The 20,867-nt window shown below is 40.8% G+C and overlaps 1 protein-coding gene and 5 non-coding genes across 6 annotated transcripts in view; 4 read left to right on the top strand and 2 right to left on the bottom strand.

Moving 5' to 3' along the window:
- The first annotated feature begins 6,004 nt into the window (after positions 1-6,004).
- trnar-ccu (transfer RNA arginine (anticodon CCU)) lies at positions 6,005-6,077 on the top strand. Its single transcript has one exon. It is a non-coding gene; the product is annotated as a tRNA-Arg (tRNA).
- Positions 6,078-8,214: 2,137 nt separating this feature from the next.
- On the top strand, positions 8,215-8,287 carry trnar-ccu (transfer RNA arginine (anticodon CCU)). Its single transcript has one exon. It is a non-coding gene; the product is annotated as a tRNA-Arg (tRNA).
- Positions 8,288-12,355: 4,068 nt separating this feature from the next.
- trnar-ccu (transfer RNA arginine (anticodon CCU)) lies at positions 12,356-12,428 on the top strand. The gene has a single exon. It is a non-coding gene; the product is annotated as a tRNA-Arg (tRNA).
- Positions 12,429-14,849: 2,421 nt separating this feature from the next.
- On the top strand, positions 14,850-14,922 carry trnar-ccu (transfer RNA arginine (anticodon CCU)). Its single transcript has one exon. It is a non-coding gene; the product is annotated as a tRNA-Arg (tRNA).
- Positions 14,923-19,491: 4,569 nt separating this feature from the next.
- Positions 19,492-19,574, bottom strand: trnal-cag (transfer RNA leucine (anticodon CAG)). Its single transcript has one exon. It is a non-coding gene; the product is annotated as a tRNA-Leu (tRNA).
- A 1,204-nt stretch (positions 19,575-20,778) lies between these two features.
- The window catches only part of LOC135542408 (uncharacterized), a 12,286-nt gene continuing 12,197 nt past the window's right edge, over positions 20,779-20,867 (bottom strand). Inside the window, exon 2 of the mRNA XM_064969340.1 lies at positions 20,779-20,867. This exon is cut by the window's right edge and continues 950 nt beyond it. The gene's annotated coding sequence lies outside the window, so the exon portion shown is untranslated.

Here is a 20,867-nt window from a genome sequence, read left to right as displayed (position 1 = left end):
GTTGAAACATAGTTGTGCATTGGAAGAGTGCTGGGTCCATAAACCTAGAGGTTGATGGATCAAGAAACATTTTCTGCAAAACCAGCTTTTTTAGCATTGAAGTGCGAACAAATATTTAAAAACATGCGTAGTTTCATTCCATGTGTAAGTGCCATTATACATTTTTTTTACCTCTTCCATCAGTTCGTATTGGTCAGATTGATTACAAAGAACCCCAGTGGCCTAAGACACTGGCCTCCTCAGCAATGGATTGTGAGATCTAGTCTTGTCTGAAGTGGCTGAAAGCAGAGTGGCGCAGCGGAAGTATGCTGGGCCAAGAACCCAGAGGTTAATGGATCAAAAGCATTTTCTGCTAACAAGCTTTTTTTAGCATTGAAGTGCGAACAAATATTTAAAAACATGCGTAGTTTCATTCCATGTGTAAGTGCCATTATACATTTTTTTTACCTCTTCCATCAGTTCGTATTGGTCAGATTGATTACAAAGAACCCCAGTGGCCTAAGACACTGGCCTCCTCAGCCAATGGATTGTGAGATCTAGTCTTTTCTGAAGAGGCTGAAAGCAGAGTGGCGCAGCGGAAGAATGCTAGGCCAAGAACCAAGAGGTTGATGCATTTAAAGCATTTTCTGCTAACAAGCTTTTTTTAGCATCGAAGTGCGAACAAATATTTAAAAACATGCGTAGTTTCATTCCATGTGTAAGTGCCATTATACATTTTTTTTACCTCTTCCATCAGTTCGTATTGGTCAGATTGATTACAAAGAACCCCAGTGGCCTAAGACACTGGCCTCCTCAGCAATGGATTGTGAGATATAGTCTTGTCTGAAGTGACTGAAAGCAGAGTGGCGCAGCGGAAGAATGCTGGGCCAAGAACCAAGAGGTTAATGAATCAAAAGAATTTTATGCTAACAAGCTTTTTTTTAGCATTGAAGTGCGAACAAATATTTAAAAACATGCGTAGTTTCATTCCATGTGTAAGTGCCATTATACATTTTTTTTACCTCTTCCATCAGTTCGTATTGGTCAGATTGATTACAAAGAACCCCAGTGGCCTAAGACACTGGCCTCCTCAGCAATGGATCGTGAGATCTCGTCTTTTCTGAAGTGGCTGAAAGCAGAGTGTCGCAGCGGAAGAATGCTGGGCCAAGAACCAAGAGGTTGATGCATTTAAAGCATTTTCTGCTAACAAGCTTGCTTTAGCATTGAAGTGCGAACAAACATTTAAAAACATGCGTAGTTTCATTCCATGTGTAAGTGCCATTATACATTTTTTTTACCTCTTCCATCAGTTCGTATTGGTCAGATTGATTACAAAGAACCCCAGTGGCCTAAGACACTGGACTCCTAAGCCATGGATTGTGAGATCTCGTCTTTTCTGAAGAGGCTGAAAACAGAGTGGCGCAGCAGAAGAATGCTGGGCCAAGAACCAAGAGGTTGATGGATTAAAGCATTTTCTGCTAACAAGCTTTTTTAGCATTGAAGTGCGAACAAATATTTAAAAACATGCGTAGTTTCATTCCATGTGTAAGTGCCATTATACATTTTTTTTACCTCTTCCATCAGTTCGTATTGGTCAGATTGATTACAAAGAACCCCAGTGGCCTAAGACACTGGCCTCCTCAGCAATGGATTGTGAGATCTAGTCTTGTCTGAAGTGGCTGAAAGCAGAGTGGCGCAGCGGAAGAATGCTGGGCCAAGAACCAGAGGTTAATGGATCAAAAGCATTTTCTGCTAACAAGCTTTTTTTAGCATTGAAGTGCGAACAAATATTTAAAAACATGCGTAGTTTCATTCCATGTGTAAGTGCCATTATACATTTTTTTTACCTCTTCCATCAGTTCGTATTGGTCAGATTGATTACAAACCCCAGTGGCCTAAGACACTGGACTCCTAAGCCATGGATTGTGAGATCTCGTCTTTTCTGAAGTGGCTGAAAGCAGAGTGGCGCAGCGGAAGAATGCTGGGCCAAGAACCAAGAGGTTGATGGATTTAAAGCATTTTCTGCTAACAAGCTTTTTTAGCATTGAAGTGCGAACAAATATTTAAAAACATGCGTAGTTTCATTCCATGTGTAAGTGCCATTATACATTTTTTTTACCTCTTCCATCAGTTCGTATTGGTCAGATTGATTACAAAGAACCCCAGTGGCCTAAGACACTGGCCTCCTCAGCAATGGATTGTGAGATCTAGTCTTTTCTGAAGTGGCTGAAAGCAGAGTGGCGCAGCGGAAGTATGCTGGGCCAAGAACCCAGAGGTTAATGGATCAAAAGCATTTTCTGCTAACAAGCTTTTTTTAGCATTGAAGTGCGAACAAATATTTAAAAACATGCGTAGTTTCATTCCATGTGTAAGTGCCATTATACATTTTTTTTACCTCTTCCATCAGTTCGTATTGGTCAGATTGATTACAAAGAACCCCAGTGGCCTAAGACACTGGCCTCCTCAGCAATGGATCGTGAGATCTAGTCTTTTCTGAAGTGGCTGAAAGCAGAGTGGCGCAGCGGAAGAATGCTGGGCCAAGAACCAAGAGGTTGATGGATCAAAAAACATTTTATACAAAACCAGCTTATTTAGCATTGAAGTGCAAACAAATATTTAAAAACATGCGTAGTTTCATTCCATGTGTAAGTGCCATTATACATTTTTTTTACCTCTTCCATCAGTTTGTATTGGTCAGATTGATTACAAAGAACCCCAGTGGCCTAAGACACTGGCCTCCTCATTGCAATTGTGAGATCTAGTCTTTTCTGAAGTGGCTGAAAGCAGAGTGGCGCAGCGGAAGAATGCTGGGCCAAGAACCCAGAGGTTGATGGATCAAAAGCATTTTCTGCTAACAAGCTTTTTTAGCATTGAAGTGCATTGAAGTGCTAACAAATATTTAAAAACATGCGTAGTTTCATTCCATGTGTAAGTGCCATTATACATTTTTTTTACCTCTTCCATCAGTTCGTATTGGTCAGATTGATTACAAAGAACCCCAGTGGCCTAAGACACTGGACTCCTAAGCCATGGATTGTGAGATCTCGTCTTTTCTGAAGAGGCTGAAAACAGAGTGGCGCAGCGGAAGAATGCTGGGCCAAGAACCAAGAGGTTAATGAATCAAAAGAATTTTATGCTAACAAGCTTTTTTTAGCATTGAAGTGCGAACAAATATTTAAAAACATGCGTAAATTCATTCCATGTGTAAGTTCCATTATAATTTTTTTTTACCTCTTCCATCAGTTCGCATTGGTCAGATTGATTACAAAGAACCCCAGTGGCCTAAGACACTGGCCTCCTAAGCCATGAATTGTGAGATCTAGTCTTTTCTGAAGTGGCTGAAAGCAGAGTGGCGCAGCGGAAGAATGCTGGGCCAAGAACCAAGAGGTTGATGGATCATTTAAAGCATTTTCTGCTAACAAGCTTTTTTAGCATTGAAGTGCGAACAAATATTTAAAAACATGCGTAGTTTCATTCCATGTGTAAGTGCCATTATATTTTTTTTACCTCTTCCATCAGTTCGTATTGGTCAGATTGATTACAAAGAACCCCAGTGGCCTAAGACACTGGACTCCTAAGCCATGGATTGTGAGATCTAGTCTTTTCTGAAGTGGCTGAAAGCAGAGTGGCGCAGCGGAAGTATGCTGGGCCAAGAACCCAGAGGTTGATGGATTTAAAGCATTTTCTGCTAACAAGCTTTTTTTAGCATTGAAGTGCGAACAAATATTTAAAAACATGCGTAGTTTCATTCCATGTGTAAGTGCCATTATACATTTTTTTTACCTCTTCCATCAGTTCGTATTGGTCAGATTGATTACAAAGAACCCCAGTGGCCTAAGACACTGGCCTCCTCAGCAATGGATTGTGAGATCTAGTCTTTTCTGAAGTGGCTGAAGCAGAGTGGCGCAGCGGAAGAATGCTGGGCCAAGAACCAAGAGGTTGATGGATTTAAAGCATTTTCTGCTAACAAGCTTTTTTTAGCATTGAAGTGCGAACAAATATTTAAAAACATGCGTAGTTTCATTCCATGTGTAAGTGCCATTATACATTTTTTTACCTCTTCCATCAGTTCGTATTGGTCAGATTGATTACAAAGAACCCCAGTGGCCTAAGACACTGGCCTCCTCAGCAATGGATCGTGAGATCTCGTCTTTTCTGAAGTGGCTGAAAGCAGAGTGGCGCAGCGGAAGAATGCTGGGCCAAGAACCAAGAGGTTGATGGATAAAGCATTTTCTGCTAACAAGCTTTTTTAGCATTGAAGTGCGAACAAATATTTAAAAACATGCGTAGTTTCATTCCATGTGTAAGTGCCATTATACATTTTTTTTACCTCTTCCATCAGTTCGTATTGGTCAGATTGATTACAAAGAACCCCAGTGGCCTAAGACACTGGCCTCAGCAATGGATTGTGAGATCTAGTCTTTTCTGAAGTGGCTGAAAGCAGAGTGGCGCAGCGGAAGAATGCTGGGCCAAGAACCAAGAGGTTGATGGATCAAAAGCATTTTATGCTAACAAGCTTTTTTAGCATTGAAGTGCGAACAAATATTTAAAAACATGCGTAGTTTCATTCCATGTGTAAGTGCCATTATACATTTTTTTTACCTCTTCCATCAGTTCGTATTGGTCAGATTGATTACAAAGAACCCCAGTGGCCTAAGACACTGGCCTCCTCAGCAATGGATTGTGAGATCTAGTCTTGTCTGAAGTGGCTGAAAGCAGAGTGGCGCAGCGGAAGAATGCTGGGCCAAGAACCAAGAGGTTGATGGATTAAAAGCATTTTCTGCTAACAAGCTTTTTTAGCATTGAAGTGCGAACAAATATTTAAAAACATGCGTAGTTTCATTCCATGTGTAAGTGCCATTATACATTTTTTTTACCTCTTCCATCAGTTCGTATTGGTCAGATTGATTACAAAGAACCCCAGTGGCCTAAGACACTGGCCTCCTCAGCAATGGATTGTGAGATCTCTAGTCTTTTCTGAAGTGGCTGAAAGCAGAGTGGCGCAGCGGAAGAATGCTGGGCCAAGAACCAAGAGGTTGATGGATTTAAAGCATTTTCTGCTAACAAGCTTTTTTAGCATTGAAGTGCGAACAAATATTTAAAAACATGCGTAGTTTCATTCCATGTGTAAGTGCCATTATACATTTTTTTTACCTCTTCCATCAGTTCGTATTGGTCAGATTGATTACAAAGAACCCGAGTGGCCTAAGACACTGGCCTCCTCAGCAATGGATTGTGAGATCTCGTCTTTTCTGAAGTGGCTGAAAGCAGAGTGGCGCAGCGGAAGAATGCTGGGCCAAGAACCAAGAGGTTGATGCATTTAAAGCATTTTCTGCTAACAAGCTTTTTTGAGCATTGAAGTGCGAACAAATATTTAAAAACATGCGTAGTTTCATTCCATGTGTAAGTGCCATTATACATTTTTTTTACCTCTTCCATCAGTTCGTATTGGTCAGATTGATTACAAAGAACCCCAGTGGCCTAAGACACTGGCCTCCTCAGCAATGGATCGTGAGATCTCGTCTTTTCTGAAGTGGCTGAAAGCAGAGTGGCGCAGCGGAAGAATGCTGGGCCAAGAACCAAGAGGTTGATGCATTTAAAGCATTTTCTGCTAACAAGCTTTTTTAGCATTGAAGTGCGAACAAACATTTAAAAACATGCGTAGATTCATTCCATGTGTAAGTTCCATTATAATTTTTTTTTACCTCTTCCATCAGTTCGTATTGGTCAGATTGATTACAAAGAACCCCAGTGGCCTAAGACACTGGCCTCCTAAGCCATGAATTGTGAAATCTAGTTTTTTCTGAAGTGGTGGAAAGCAGAGTGGCGCAGTGGAAGTCTACTGGGCCAATAACCCAGAGGTCAATGGATCGAAAACATCCTCTGCTAACCAGTCAGTTTAAAAAAATGAAACGCGAACATAAATAATAAAGCGGAATTTCATGGGCATGTGTAAATGCCGTCCATTACACATTGTTTTTGCTGCTTCTATCAGCTCGTACTGGTTTGTGAAAAACTATGAATTGCCCCAGTGGCCTAATGGATAAGGCACTGGCCTCCTAAGCCAGGGATTGTGGGTTCAAGTCCCATCTGGGGTGGTTGAAACATAGTTGTGCATTGGAAGAGTGCTGGGTCCATGATCAAATAACATTCTCTGCAAAACCAGCTTTTTTAGCATTGAAGTGCTAACAAATATTTAAAAACATGCCTAGTTTCATTCCATGTGTAAGTGTCATTATACATTTTTTTTACCTCTTCCATCAGTTCGTATTGGTCAGATTGATTACAAAGAACCCCAGTGGCCTAAGACACTGGCCTCCTCAGCAATGGATTGTGAGATCTAGTCTTTTCTGAAGTGGCTGAAAGCAGAGTGCTGAAAGCAGAGTGGCGCAGCGGAAGAATGCTGGGCCAAGAACCAAGAGGTTAATGCATTTAAAGCATTTTCTGCTAACAAGCTTTTTTAGCATTGAAGTGCGAACAAATATTTAAAAACATGCGTAGTTTCATTCCATGTGTAAGTGCCATTATACATTTTTTTTACCTCTTCCATCAGTTCGTATTGGTCAGATTGATTACAAAGAACCCCAGTGGCCTAAGACACTGGCCTCCTCAGCAATGGATTGTGAGATCTAGTCTTTTCTGAAGTGGCTGAAAGCAGAGTGGCGCAGCGGAAGAATGCTGGGCCAAGAACCAAGAGGTTGATGCATTTAAAGCATTTTCTGCTAACAAGCTTTTTTAGCATTGAAGTGCGAACAAATATTTAAAAACATGCGTAGTTTCATTCCATGTGTAAGTGCCATTATACATTTTTTTTACCTCTTCCATCAGTTCGTATTGGTCAGATTGATTACAAAGAACCCCAGTGGCCTAAGACACTGGCCTCCTCAGCAATGGATTGTGAGATCTAGTCTTTTCTGAAGTGGCTGAAAGCAGAGTGGCGCAGGAAGAATGCTGGGCCAAGAACCAAGAGGTTGATGGATTTAAAGCATTTTCTGCTAACAAGCTTTTTTGAGCATTGAAGTGCGAACAAATATTTAAAAACATGCGTAGTTTCATTCCATGTGTAAGTTCCATTATACATTTTTTTTTACCTCTTCCATCAGTTCGTATTGGTCAGATTGATTACAAAGAACCCCAGTGGCCTAAGACACTGGCCTCCTCAGCAATGGATCGTGAGATCTCGTCTTTTCTGAAGTGGCTGAAAGCAGAGTGGCGCAGCGGAAGAATGCTGGGCCAAGAACCAAGAGGTTGATGCATTTAAAGCATTTTCTGCTAACAAGCTTTTTTAGCATTGAAGTGCGAACAAATATTTAAAAACATGCGTAGTTTCATTCCATGTGTAAGTTCCATTATACATTTTTTTTACCTCTTCCATCAGTTCGTATTGGTCAGATTGATTACAAAGAACCCCAGTGGCCTAAGACACTGGCCTCCTAAGCCATGTATTGTGAAAACTAGTTTTTTCTGAAGAGGCTGAAAGCAGAGTGGCGCAGCGGAAGAATGCTGGGCCAAGAACCAAGAGGTTGATGCATTTAAAGCATTTTCTGCTAACAAGCTTTTTTAGCATTGAAGTGCGAACAAATATTTAAAAACATGCGTAGTTTCATTCCATGTGTAAGTGCCATTATACATTTTTTTTACCTCTTCCATCAGTTCGTATTGGTCAGATTGATTACAAAGAACCCCAGTGGCCTAAGACACTGGCCTCCTCAGCAATGGATCGTGAGATCTCGTCTTTTCTGAAGTGGCTGAAAGCAGAGTGGCGCAGCGGAAGAATGCTGGGCCAAGAACCAAGAGGTTGATGCATTTAAAGCATTTTCTGCTAACAAGCTTTTTTTAGCATTGAAGTGCGAACAAATATTTAAAAACATGCGTAGTTTCATTCCATGTGTAAGTTCCATTATAATTTTTTTTACCTCTTCCATCAGTTCGTATTGGTCAGATTGATTACAAAGAACCCCAGTGGCCTAAGACACTGGCCTCCTAAGCCATGAATTGTGAAAACTAGTTTTTTCTGAAGTGGTTGAAGGCAGAGTGGCGCAGTGTAAGTGTACTGTGCCCATAACCCAGAAGTCAATGGATCGAAACCATCATCTGCTAACCAGTCAGTTTAAAAAAATGAAACGCGAACATAAATAAGAAAGCGGAATTTCATGGGCATGTGTAAATGCCGTCCATTACACATTGTTTTTGCTGCTTCTATCAGCTCGTACTGTTTGTGAAAAACTATGAATTGCCCCAGTGGCCTAATGGATAAGGCACTGGCCTCCTAAGCCAGGAATTGTGGGTTCAAGTCCCATCTGGGGTGGTAGAAACATAATTGTGCATTGGAAGTGTGCTTGGTCCAGAAACCTAGAGGTTGATGGATCAAAAAACATTTTCTGCAAAACCAGCTTTTTTAGCATTGAAGTGCGAACAAATATTTAAAAACATGCGTAGTTTCATTCCATGTGTAAGTGCCATTATACATTTTTTTACCTCTTCCATCAGTTCGTATTTGTCAGATTGATTACAAAGAACCCCAGTGGCCTAAGACACTGGCCTCCTCAGCAATGGATCGTGAGATCTCGTCTTTTCTGAAGTGGCTGAAAGCAGAGTGGCGCAGCGGAAGAATGCTGGGCCAAGAACCAAGAGGTTGATGCATTTAAAGCATTTTCTGCTAACAAGCTTTTTTTAGCATTGAAGTGCGAACAAATATTTAAAAACATGCGTAGTTTCATTCCATGTGTAAGTGCCATTATACATTTTTTTTACCTCTTCCATCAGTTCGTATTGGTCAGATTGATTACAAAGAACCCCAGTGGCCTAAGACACTGGCCTCCTAAGCCATGGATTGTGAGATCTAGTTTTTCTGAAGTGGCTGAAAGCAGAGTGGCGCAGCGGAAGAATGCTGGGCCAAGAACCAAGAGGTTGATGCATTTAAAGCATTTTCTGCTAACAAGCTTTTTTAGCATTGAAGTGCGAACAAATATTTAAAAACATGCGTAGTTTCATTCCATGTGTAAGTGCCATTATACATTTTTTTTACCTCTTCCATCAGTTCGTATTGGTCAGATTGATTACAAAGAACCCCAGTGGCCTAAGACACTGGCCTCCTCAGCAATGGATCGTGAGATCTCGTCTTTTCTGAAGTGGCTGAAAGCAGAGTGGCGCAGCGGAAGAATGCTGGGCCAAGAACCAAGAGGTTGATGCATTTAAAGCATTTTCTGCTAACAAGCTTTTTTTAGCATTGAAGTGCGAACAAATATTTAAAAACATGCGTAGTTTCATTCCATGTGTAAGTTCCATTATAATTTTTTTTTACCTCTTCCATCAGTTCGTATTGGTCAGATTGATTACAAAGAACCCCAGTGGCCTAAGACACTGGCCTCCTAAGCCATGAATTGTGAGATCTAGTTTTTCTGAAGTGGCTGAAAGCAGAGTGGCGCAGCGGAAGAATGCTGGGCCAAGAACCAAGAGGTTGATGCATTTAAAGCATTTTCTGCTAACAAGCTTTTTTTAGCATTGAAGTGCGAACAAATATTTAAAAACATGCGTAGTTTCATTCCATGTGTAAGTGCCATTATACATTTTTTTACCTCTTCCATCAGTTCGTATTTGTCAGATTGATTACAAAGAACCCCAGTGGCCTAAGACACTGGCCTCCTCAGCAATGGATCGTGAGATCTCGTCTTTTCTGAAGTGGCTGAAAGCAGAGTGTCGCAGCGGAAGAATGCTGGGCCAAGAACCAAGAGGTTGATGCATTTAAAGCATTTTCTGCTAACAAGCTTTTTTTAGCATTGAAGTGCGAACAAATATTTAAAAACATGCGTAGTTTCATTCCATGTGTAAGTGCCATTATACATTTTTTTTACCTCTTCCATCAGTTCGTATTGGTCAGATTGATTACAAAGAACCCCAGTGGCCTAAGACACTGGCCTCCTCAGCAATGGATTGTGAGATCTAGTCTTTTCTGAAGTGGCTGAAAGCAGAGTGGCGCAGCGGAAGAATGCTGGGCCAAGAACCAAGAGGTTGATGCATTTAAAGCATTTTCTGCTAACAAGCTTTTTTAGCATTGAAGTGCGAACAAATATTTAAAAACATGCGTAGTTTCATTCCATGTGTAAGTGCCATTATACATTTTTTTTACCTCTTCCATCAGTTCGTATTGGTCAGATTGATTACAAAGAACCCCAGTGGCCTAAGACACTGGCCTCCTCAGCAATGGATTGTGAGATCTAGTCTTTTCTGAAGTGGCTGAAAGCAGAGTGGCGCAGCGGAAGAATGCTGGGCCAAGAACCAAGAGGTTGATGCATTTAAAGCATTTTCTGCTAACAAGCTTTTTTTAGCATTGAAGTGCGAACAAATATTTAAAAACATGCGTAGTTTCATTCCATGTGTAAGTGCCATTATACATTTTTTTTCCTCTTCCATCAGTTCGTATTGGTCAGATTGATTACAAAGAACCCCAGTGGCCTAAGACACTGGCCTCCTCAGCAATGGATTGTGAGATCTCGTCTTTTCTGAAGTGGCTGAAAGCAGAGTGGCGCAGCGGAAGAATGCTGGGCCAAGAACCAAGAGGTTGATGCATTTAAAGCATTTTCTGCAAAACCAGCTTTTTTAGCATTGAAGTGCGAACAAATATTTAAAAACATGCGTAGTTTCATTCCATGTGTAAGTGCCATTATACATTTTTTTTTACCTCTTCCATCAGTTCGTATTGGTCAGATTGATTACAAAGAACCCCAGTGGCCTAAGACACTGGCCTCCTAAGCCATGGATTGTGAGATCTAGTCTTGTCTGAAGTGGCTGAAAGCAGAGTGGCGCAGCGGAAGAATGCTGGGCCAAGAACCAAGAGGTTGATGGATCAAAAACATTTTATGCTAACAAGCTTTTTTAGCATTGAAGTGCGAACAAATATTTAAAAACATGCGTAGTTTCATTCCATGTGTAAGTGCCATTATACATTTTTTTTACCTCTTCCATCAGTTCGTATTGGTCAGATTGATTACAAAGAACCCCAGTGGCCTAAGACACTGGCCTCCTCAGCAATGGATTGTGAGATATAGTCTTGTCTGAAGTGACTGAAAGCAGAGTGGCGCAGCGGAAGAATGCTGGGCCAAGAACCAAGAGGTTAATGAATCAAAAGAATTTTATGCTAACAAGCTTTTTTTTAGCATTGAAGTGCGAACAAATATTTAAAAACATGCGTAAATTCATTCCATGTGTAAGTTCCATTATACATTTTTTTTACCTCTTCCATCAGTTCGCATTGGTCAGATTGATTAGAAAGAACCCCAGTGGCCTAAGACACTGGCCTCTTCAGCAATGGATTGTGAGATGTAGTCTTGTCTGAAGTGGCTGAAAGCAGAGTGGCGCAGCGGAAGTATGCGTGGCCAAGAACCCAGAGGTTAATGCATTTAAAGTTTCTGCTAACAAGCTTTTTTTAGCATTGAAGTGCGAACAAATATTTAAAAACATGCGTAGTTTCATTCCATGTGTAAGTTCCATTATAATTTTTTTTTACCTCTTCCATCAGTTCGTATTGGTCAGATTGATTACAAAGAACCCCAGTGGCCTAAGACACTGGCCTCCTAAGCCATGAATTGTGAAAACTAGTTTTTTCTGAAGTGGCTGAAAGCAGAGTGGCGCAGCAGAAGAATGCTGGGCCAAGAACCAAGAGGTTGATGCATTTAAAGCATTTTCTGCTAACAAGCTTTTTTAGCATTGAAGTGCGAACAAATATTTAAAAACATGCGTAGTTTCATTCCATGTGTAAGTGCCATTATACATTTTTTTTACCTCTTCCATCAGTTCGTATTGGTCAGATTGATTACAAAGAACCCCAGTGGCCTAAGACACTGGCCTCCTCAGCAATGGATCGTGAGATCTAGTCTTTTCTGAAGTGGCTGAAAGCAGAGTGGCGCAGCGGAAGAATGCTGGGCCAAGAACCAAGAGGTTGATGCATTTAAAGCATTTTCTGCTAACAAGCTTTTTTTAGCATTGAAGTGCGAACAAATATTTAAAAACATGCGTAGTTTCATTCCATGTGTAAGTTCCATTATAATTTTTTTTTACCTCTTCCATCAGTTCGTATTGGTCAGATTGATTACAAGGAACCCCAGTGGCCTAAGACACTGGCCTCCTAAGCCATGCATTGTGAAAACTAGTTTTTTCTGAAGTGGTTGAAGGCAGAGTGGCGCAGTGTAAGTGTACTGTGCCCATAACCCAGAAGTCAATGGATCGAAACCATCATCTGCTAACCAGTCAGTTTAAAAAAATGAAACGCGAACATAAATAAGAAAGCGGAATTTCATGGGCATGTGTAAATGCCGTCCATTACACATTGTTTTTGCTGCTTCTATCAGCTCGTACTGTTTGTGAAAAACTATGAATTGCCCCAGTGGCCTAATGGATAAGGCACTGGCCTCCTAAGCCAGGAATTGTGGGTTCAAGTCCCATCTGGGGTGGTAGAAACATAATTGTGCATTGGAAGTGTGCTTGGTCCAGAAACCTAGAGGTTGATGGATCAAAAAACATTTTCTGCAAAACCAGCTTTTTTAGCATTGAAGTGCGAACAAATATTTAAAAACATGCGTAGTTTCATTCCATGTGTAAGTGCCATTATACATTTTTTTTTACCTCTTCCATCAGTTCGTATTGGTCAGATTGATTACAAAGAACCCCAGTGGCCTAAGACACTGGCCTCCTCAGCAATGGATCGTGAGATCTCGTCTTTTCTGAAGTGGCTGAAAGCAGAGTGGCGCAGCGGAAGAATGCTGGGCCAAGAACCAAGAGGTTGATGCATTTAAAGCATTTTCTGCTAACAAGCTTTTTTGAGCATTGAAGTGCGAACAAATATTTAAAAACATGCGTAGTTTCATTCCATGTGTAAGTGCCATTATACATTTTTTTTACCTCTTCCATCAGTTCGTATTGGTCAGATTGATTACAAAGAACCCCAGTGGCCTAAGACACTGGCCTCCTAAGCCATGAATTGTGAAAACTAGTTTTTTCTGAAGAGGCTGAAAGCAGAGTGGCGCAGCGGAAGAATGCTGGGCCAAGAACCAAGAGGTTGATGCATTTAAAGCATTTTCTGCTAACAAGCTTTTTTTAGCATTGAAGTGCGAACAAATATTTAAAAACATGCGTAGTTTCATTCCATGTGTAAGTGCCATTATACATTTTTTTTTACCTCTTCCATCAGTTCGTATTGGTCAGATTGATTACAAAGAACCCCAGTGGCCTAAGACACTGGCCTCCTCAGCAATGGATTGTGAGATCTAGTCTTTTCTGAAGTGGCTGAAAGCAGAGTGGCGCAGCGGAAGAATGCTGGGCCAAGAACCAAGAGGTTGATGCATTTAAAGCATTTTCTGCTAACAAGCTTTTTTGAGCATTGAAGTGCGAACAAATATTTAAAAACATGCGTAGTTTCATTCCATGTGTAAGTTCCATTATAATTTTTTTTACCTCTTCCATCAGTTCGTATTGGTCAGATTGATTACAAAGAACCCCAGTGGCCTAAGACACTGGCCTCCTCAGCAATGGATCGTGAGATCTCGTCTTTTCTGAAGTGGCTGAAAGCAGAGTGGCGCAGCGGAAGAATGCTGGGCCAAGAACCAAGAGGTTGATGCATTTAAAGCATTTTCTGCTAACAAGCTTTTTTGAGCATTGAAGTGCGAACAAATATTTAAAAACATGCGTAGTTTCATTCCATGTGTAAGTTCCATTATACATTTTTTTTACCTCTTCCATCAGTTCGTATTGGTCAGATTGATTACAAAGAACCCCAGTGGCCTAAGACACTGGCCTCCTCAGCAATGGATCGTGAGATCTCGTCTTTTCTGAAGTGGCTGAAAGCAGAGTGGCGCAGCGGAAGAATGCTGGGCCAAGAACCCAGAGGTTAATGGATCAAAAGCATTTTCTGCTAACAAGCTTTTTTTAGCATTGAAGTGCGAACAAATATTTAAAAACATGCGTAGTTTCATTCCATGTGTAAGTTCCATTATAATTTTTTTTTACCTCTTCCATCAGTTCGTATTGGTCAGATTGATTACAAAGAACCCCAGTGGCCTAAGACACTGGCCTCCTAAGCCATGAATTGTGAAAACTAGTTTTTTCTGAAGAGGCTGAAAGCAGAGTGGCGCAGCGGAAGAATGCTGGGCCAAGAACAAAGAGGTTGATGCATTTAAAGCATTTTCTGCTAACAAGCTTTTTTTAGCATTGAAGTGCGAACAAATATTTAAAAACATGCGTAGTTTCATTCCATGTGTAAGTGCCATTATACATTTTTTTTACCTCTTCCATCAGTTCGTATTGGTCAGATTGATTACAAAGAACCCCAGTGGCCTAAGACACTGGCCTCCTCAGCAATGGATCGTGAGATCTCGTCTTTTCTGAAGTGGCTGAAAGCAGAGTGGCGCAGCGGAAGAATGCTGGGCCAAGAACCAAGAGGTTGATGCATTTAAAGCATTTTCTGCTAACAAGCTTTTTTAGCATTGAAGTGCGAACAAATATTTAAAAACATGCGTAGTTTCATTCCATGTGTAAGTTCCATTATAATTTTTTTTTACCTCTTCCATCAGTTCGTATTGGTCAGATTGATTACAAAGAACCCCAGTGGCCTAAGACACTGGCCTCCTAAGCCATGAATTGTGAAAACTAGTTTTTTCTGAAGTGGTTGAAGGCAGAGTGGCGCAGTGTAAGTGTACTGTGCCCATAACCCAGAAGTCAATGGATCGAAACCATCATCTGCTAACCAGTCAGTTTAAAAAAATGAAACGCGAACATAAATAAGAAAGCGGAATTTCATGGGCATGTGTAAATGCCGTCATTACACATTGTTTTTGCTGCTTCTATCAGCTCGTACTGTTTGTGAAAAACTATGAATTGCCCCAGTGGCCTAATGGATAAGGCACTGGCCTCCTAAGCCAGGAATTGTGGGTTCAAGTCCCATCTGGGGTGGTAGAAACATAATTGTGCATTGGAAGTGTGCTTGGTCCAGAAACCTAGAGGTTGATGGATCAAAAAACATTTTCTGCAAAACCAGCTTTTTTAGCATTGAAGTGCGAACAAATATTTAAAAACATGCGTAGTTTCATTCCATGTGTAAGTGCCATTATACATTTTTTTTACCTCTTCCATCAGTTCGTATTGGTCAGATTGATTACAAAGAACCCCAGTGGCCTAAGACACTGGCCTCCTCAGCAATGGATCGTGAGATCTCGTCTTTTCTGAAGTGGCTGAAAGCAGAGTGGCGCAGCGGAAGAATGCTGGGCCCATAACCCAGAGGTTGATGGATCAAAAACATTTTCTGCTAATCAGCTTTTTTAGCATTGAAGTGCGAACAAATATTTAAAAACATGCGTAGTTTCATTCCATGTGTAAGTTCCATTATAATTGGCGCAGCGGAAGAATGCAAAACCACTGAAGTGCTGAAAGCAAGTGGCGTCTTCATCAGCGGAAGAATTTTTACCTATTCCAGCCATTATACATTTTTTTTACCTATTCCATCAGTTCCTATCGGTCATATTGATGACAAAGAACCCCAGTGGCCAAAGACACTGGCCTCTTAAGCCATGGATTCAGAGATATAGTCTTATCTGAAGTGGCTGGACACAGAGTGGTGCAGCGCAAGCGTGCTGGGCCCAAAACCCATAGGTTGATGGATCAAAAAAAAAATCTGCTAACCAGCTTTTTTAGCATTGAAGTGCGAACAAATATTTAAAAAAATGCATAGTTTCATTCCATGTGTAAGTGCCGTTATACATTTTTTTTTACCTATTCCATCAGTTCCTATCGGTCATATTGATGACAAAGAACCCCAGTGGCCAAAGACACTGGCCTCCTAAGCCATGGATTGAGAGATCTAGTCTTTTCTGAAGTGGCTGAAAGCAGAGTGGCGCAGCGTGGAACTGTACTGTGCCAAAAAACTATGAAAACATCCTCTGCTAACCAGTGCTGACCCATAACCCAGAGGTTGATTGATCAAAAGCTTTTTCTGCTCACAAGCTTTTTTAGCATTGAAGTGCGAACAAATATTTTTTTAAATGCATAGTTTTATTCCATGTGTAAGTGCCATTATACTTTTTTTTACCTCTTCCATCAGTTTGTGTTGGTCATGTTGATTACAAAGAACCCCAGTGGTCAAAGACACTGGCCTCCTAAGCCATGGATTGAGAGATATAGTCTTTTCTGAAGCGGCTGATAGCAGAGTGGCGCAACAGAATTGTGCTGACCCATAACCCAGAGGTTGATTGATCAAAAGCTTTTTCTGCTCACAAGCTTTTTTAGCATTGAAGTGCGAACAAATATTTTAAAAAATGCATAGTTTCATTCCATGTGTAAGTGCCATTATACATTTCTTTTACCTCTTCCATCAGTTCGTATTGGTCATATTGATTACAAAGAACCCCAGTGTCCGAAGAAACTATCCTCCTAAGCCATGGATTGTGAAATCTGTTTTTTTGTCAAGTGGCTGATAGCAGAGTGACGCAGCACAAGTGTGCTGGGTCCATAACCCAGAGGTTGATGGATCAAAAACATTTTGTGCGAACCAGCTATTTTAGCATTGAAGTGCGAACAAATATTTAAAAAATGCGTAGTTTCATTCCAGGTGTAAGTGCAATTATACATTTTTTTTACCTCTTCCATGAGTTCGTATTGGTCATATTGATTACAAAGAACCCCAGTGGCCTAAGACACTGGCCTCCTAAACCATGGATTGAGAGATTTTGTCTTTTCTGAAGCGGCTGAAAGCAGAGTGGCTCAGCGGAAGTGTGCTGGCCCATAACCCAGAGGTTGATGGATCAAAAGCTTTTTCTGCTTTCCAGATTATTTTTAGCATTGAAGAGCTATTTTTTTTAATTATCATGTGTAGTTTAATGGACATGTGTATGTGCCATTAAAAAAATGTTTTATACCTCTTCCTTCAGTTCGTTTAGGTCAGATTGATTACAAAGAACCCCAGTGGCCTAAGACACTGGCCTCCTTAGCCATGGATTGTGAGGTTTAGTCTTTGCTGAAGTGGCTGAAAGCAGAGTTGTGCAGCGGATGCGTGCTGGGCCCATAACCCAGAGGTAGTTGGATCGAAACCATTCTCTGCAAACTAGTCTGTTTTTAAAAATGAAACGCGAACAGAAATAAGAAAGCGGAATTTCATGGGCATGTGTCAGTGCCATCCATTACACATTTTTTTTACTGCTGCTATCAGTTCTATCAATACTTGATTTATACCATAAATTTGCAAATAAATTCATGACAAATCCTACAATGTGATTTTCTGGATTTTTTTTCTTCTCATTTTGTCTGTCATAGTTGAAGTGTACCTATGATGAAAATTACAGGCCTCTCTCATCTTTTTAAGTGGGAGAACTTGCACAATTGGTGGCTGACTAAATTATTTTTTGCCCCACTGTATATGTCCAAGGTCTTGGCTGAATGACTCTATCATGGCATTGTCTCTAATGTCATGTCTTGGGTGATCCTACTTGCAGGACGGTAGTTAAGGCACTTGGAAAAACTTGGCCCCTGAAGGCCAAAGCTTACATTGGGCACATTAATGGGCTGACCTAATGAGTTCAGGAGAGGAGGCTGGGACTGGGCCCCCTGAGGGGGTTTCAGGATCTATTGCCAACTTTCCAAACATCGGAATCGCTTCCGTCCCACTGTTGATCCTGGTATAAGGCCTCATTAGGTATTCCATTGACTGTGTACGTAAGTAGGTGCACATAACAAGGGAAATAAGACCAAGGATCATGGTAACAGTCAGGATAGTGTCCTGCACCGTCCAAGAGCGGGCATCAGACCAATCTTTTAGTCTTAAGCCAAGTCGCTATCCTGCTGTTGTGTACAGCACCCTCACGGATTTTTGGGCTTTTCAGAAATGTCACAGGCTGGTGACATGTTTCTATGATCACCTTTTGTCCGCCGACATAACAGGCGAAGTGTTTGATTGCCCAGACCGTCGACAGCTGTGCTTTTTCGCAGTCAGAGTATTGGTGACCAGCAGGGTAGAGTGTTTTGCTCGCGTAAGCTACCACACGTTTGTGTTGGTCATATTTTGGTACAACCCAGCGCTAAGGCAGTGCTCTGAGAAACCGACTTCCAAAAAGAATGTCTTGTCTTTGTTGGGGTATACCCGGCAGGGTGCCTTGCAAGCTGGTTTTTCAAGAAAGCCACAGCTTCGTTGTGAGTGACATCCCAAACTAAACATATTTTTTATTTATTTTTAGGGTTTAACAAGGTAGCTCACCTGTGACCTGTGGCTTGACATTAGATGCGGAGACTTGTATTACCCTGCAGACTATATTTTTGTTCTTCCCGCCAGAACAATCCACTGACAACGACCGACGAGTTGTGCGTTCCGAGATGCATTTTGTTATTTGCCTGTTTGTGGCCCGCCTGTGAAATCGTGAGATTCTTGCAATTCTCTTTCAGCCTCTCATCAACTAGCAGTTTTAGCAGAATGTTAAAAATATGATAGTTATTCACTACTCATATTAACTAGGTGTTATTTACATTACTTTAAGTAGTTTATTTTTCAACTGCTTTTCACAAAGCAGCATGACATGCATGCCCTAAAAAGTTATCAGAAGTGGGTTTCAAACCATGCCTTTTGTGGAATCTGCGACCTGAATGGCTTGATGGTTATTTTCAACGCAATTGTGTTTTTACTTTTAGGGTTTAACAAAGGATCTCACCTATGACCTGTGGTTTGACTTTATATGCGGTGAGTTCGATTACCCTGCAGACTATAAGAGTGTCTTCAGAATATGGCCATTTTGACATGAATTTAAAAATGCCTCAGATAGGACCAAAAAAGTGTCTGGAGCTATCCGTCAGGGTAAGAGTGACAACATGTCAAAATGGGGGAAATCTTAGCAAATGGCTTAATGGTTATTCATGAGAATCGTGTTGTTGTATTGTTGAGTGTAGCATGGGATCTCACCTGAAATCTGTGGCTTGACTACAAACCTGTAACCTATGCTACTGTGGCCTACAGAGCTAGAAGGATGGATAACCAGGTGTGTAAAGGTGTGAGGTGGGATAGATGGCCTGAAATCCTATCCAAAATGGACACCTAATCCCTATGTACTTGTGCAGATCTGAGAGGATGTGATTGGTATAAGAAACACGACTAAACTTCCACCTCCGGAGGGGTCAAAAAAATATATTTTTCATTTTCGGCAGGATTTGAAACTGCGCGGGAAGATCCCAAAGGATTTCGAGTCCATCGCCTTAACCGCTCGGCCATGAACACTGTGGCGGAAGAAAACAGGCTAGTTGGAGTGGGCCGGCAGGCATAGCTTACAGCAAATTATAATTTAATAACTGAAAGATAATATAATAATTCATTATAATGCAATAACATGACCTGTTCCACTCATTCATTTGTTATTAAGAAGGTATTTTTTCTAATTTTCTTTGATATTTGCTGAGCTCCAGAAGGTTTGTATTTGAGAGTGTTTATTATAAATTATTATTTCATCATCTTATTATTACTGCCAAGCAGCAAGACAGGTGCTAAACAACTGTCAGAAGTGGGATTTGAACCCACACCTCCATGGGAGACTGCAACCTGAATGCAGCGCCTTCGACCGCTTGGCCATCCTGACTACAGCACAGTAACTGGGTATCGGGTTAAAGATACCAACTCTCAAAACCTACGTTCATCTACATATGGGTTGTTTAAATTGTATCCAATTATATTCCCAGTATTACTTTAACAAATCTCTAGTAATCGATTATACACACATACAATTCATCATATTTTCATATATTCACAGAATCCATATAAAACGTAAGAAATTCTCAGGTACTCACAACAACCATTCCATTAGCTTTTTCAAGGACTCTCCATAGACACGAAGCAGCTCTTTAAAAATACTCCCAGCGAAACCCCCCCAAAATATGTTTGTTTCCCGGACACTGACCGGATCGTCAACGGTTCTCTAACCTCCCAGAGACCACGGCAAAATCAAGCCTCCCAGGAACTATAGACCATCTGCTGCTTTCTAAAATATCATCCCGCTTATTATCCGAATTTCAATCATCTGATTAAGCATATTTCATATTTTACTATCAAAACGTCAGATTAAGACTAATTTCCACATTCACACAACTCTCATATCACAGTCACACAATGCTATTCCCAAACATACCTAATCAATTAGTTGTTTTTCAACAATATTTTAACCTGCAGGAATATTTTCACATTTCTGTCATGGTTAGTTCCTATGATAATGCAACTCATACATTTACATCTTTCAATACTTCTAAAATGGGGTCCAGATTTAAAACAATTACAGGTTTAAAATAATTACAGGTTTAAAACAAGTACAGGTTTAAAATAATTACAGGTGCACCTTACTCTCTTATACTATATCATAAATGGTCTTAACTAGAAAACACAGAATCTAGTTTTCATCCAGCTCACACAGACAGCCGACTCAGCCTCAGAACCTCCTGTTTACACCTTCAAGGTGCCCCCCTCACACAGGAATACACACTCAGAGCCTTCGAGGCTTTTCTAAAAACTCCACTTGTTTCGCTCACCTCATTCTTTTTTAAAAACTACGTTCGAGATGTGGTATCACCTCGACTCGCTGCCTCTCAGATCAAAGGTGGGTCCATCTGCTCCGTTCCCAAAGTGTGGTCTCCCCGAGACCCAAGTTTGAGGGATCCCTGGTGCACCATTTACCCATGTCGCCAGGAGCAGTCACCAAGTCAAGATTCACATCCCCATCGCCAAATGTGGTGGTTAATTTCATTAATATAAAATGAGGAGAGACAAACTTAACACACAAGTCAGAGTTATTCTTAAACTAAATCTTTATTAACTTATTAATAAGGGAGCAGGTCAATACAATGTATAATACATTTTGAAGTGTTGCATTTTGATTCAAGTG

Source organism: Oncorhynchus masou, chromosome 6, assembly GCF_036934945.1.
Source record: "Oncorhynchus masou masou isolate Uvic2021 chromosome 6, UVic_Omas_1.1, whole genome shotgun sequence".
Taxonomy (NCBI): domain Eukaryota; kingdom Metazoa; phylum Chordata; class Actinopteri; order Salmoniformes; family Salmonidae; genus Oncorhynchus; species Oncorhynchus masou.
The sequence above is the reverse complement of the archived record's forward strand: the minus strand, read 5'-3'. Positions and strand labels throughout refer to the sequence as shown.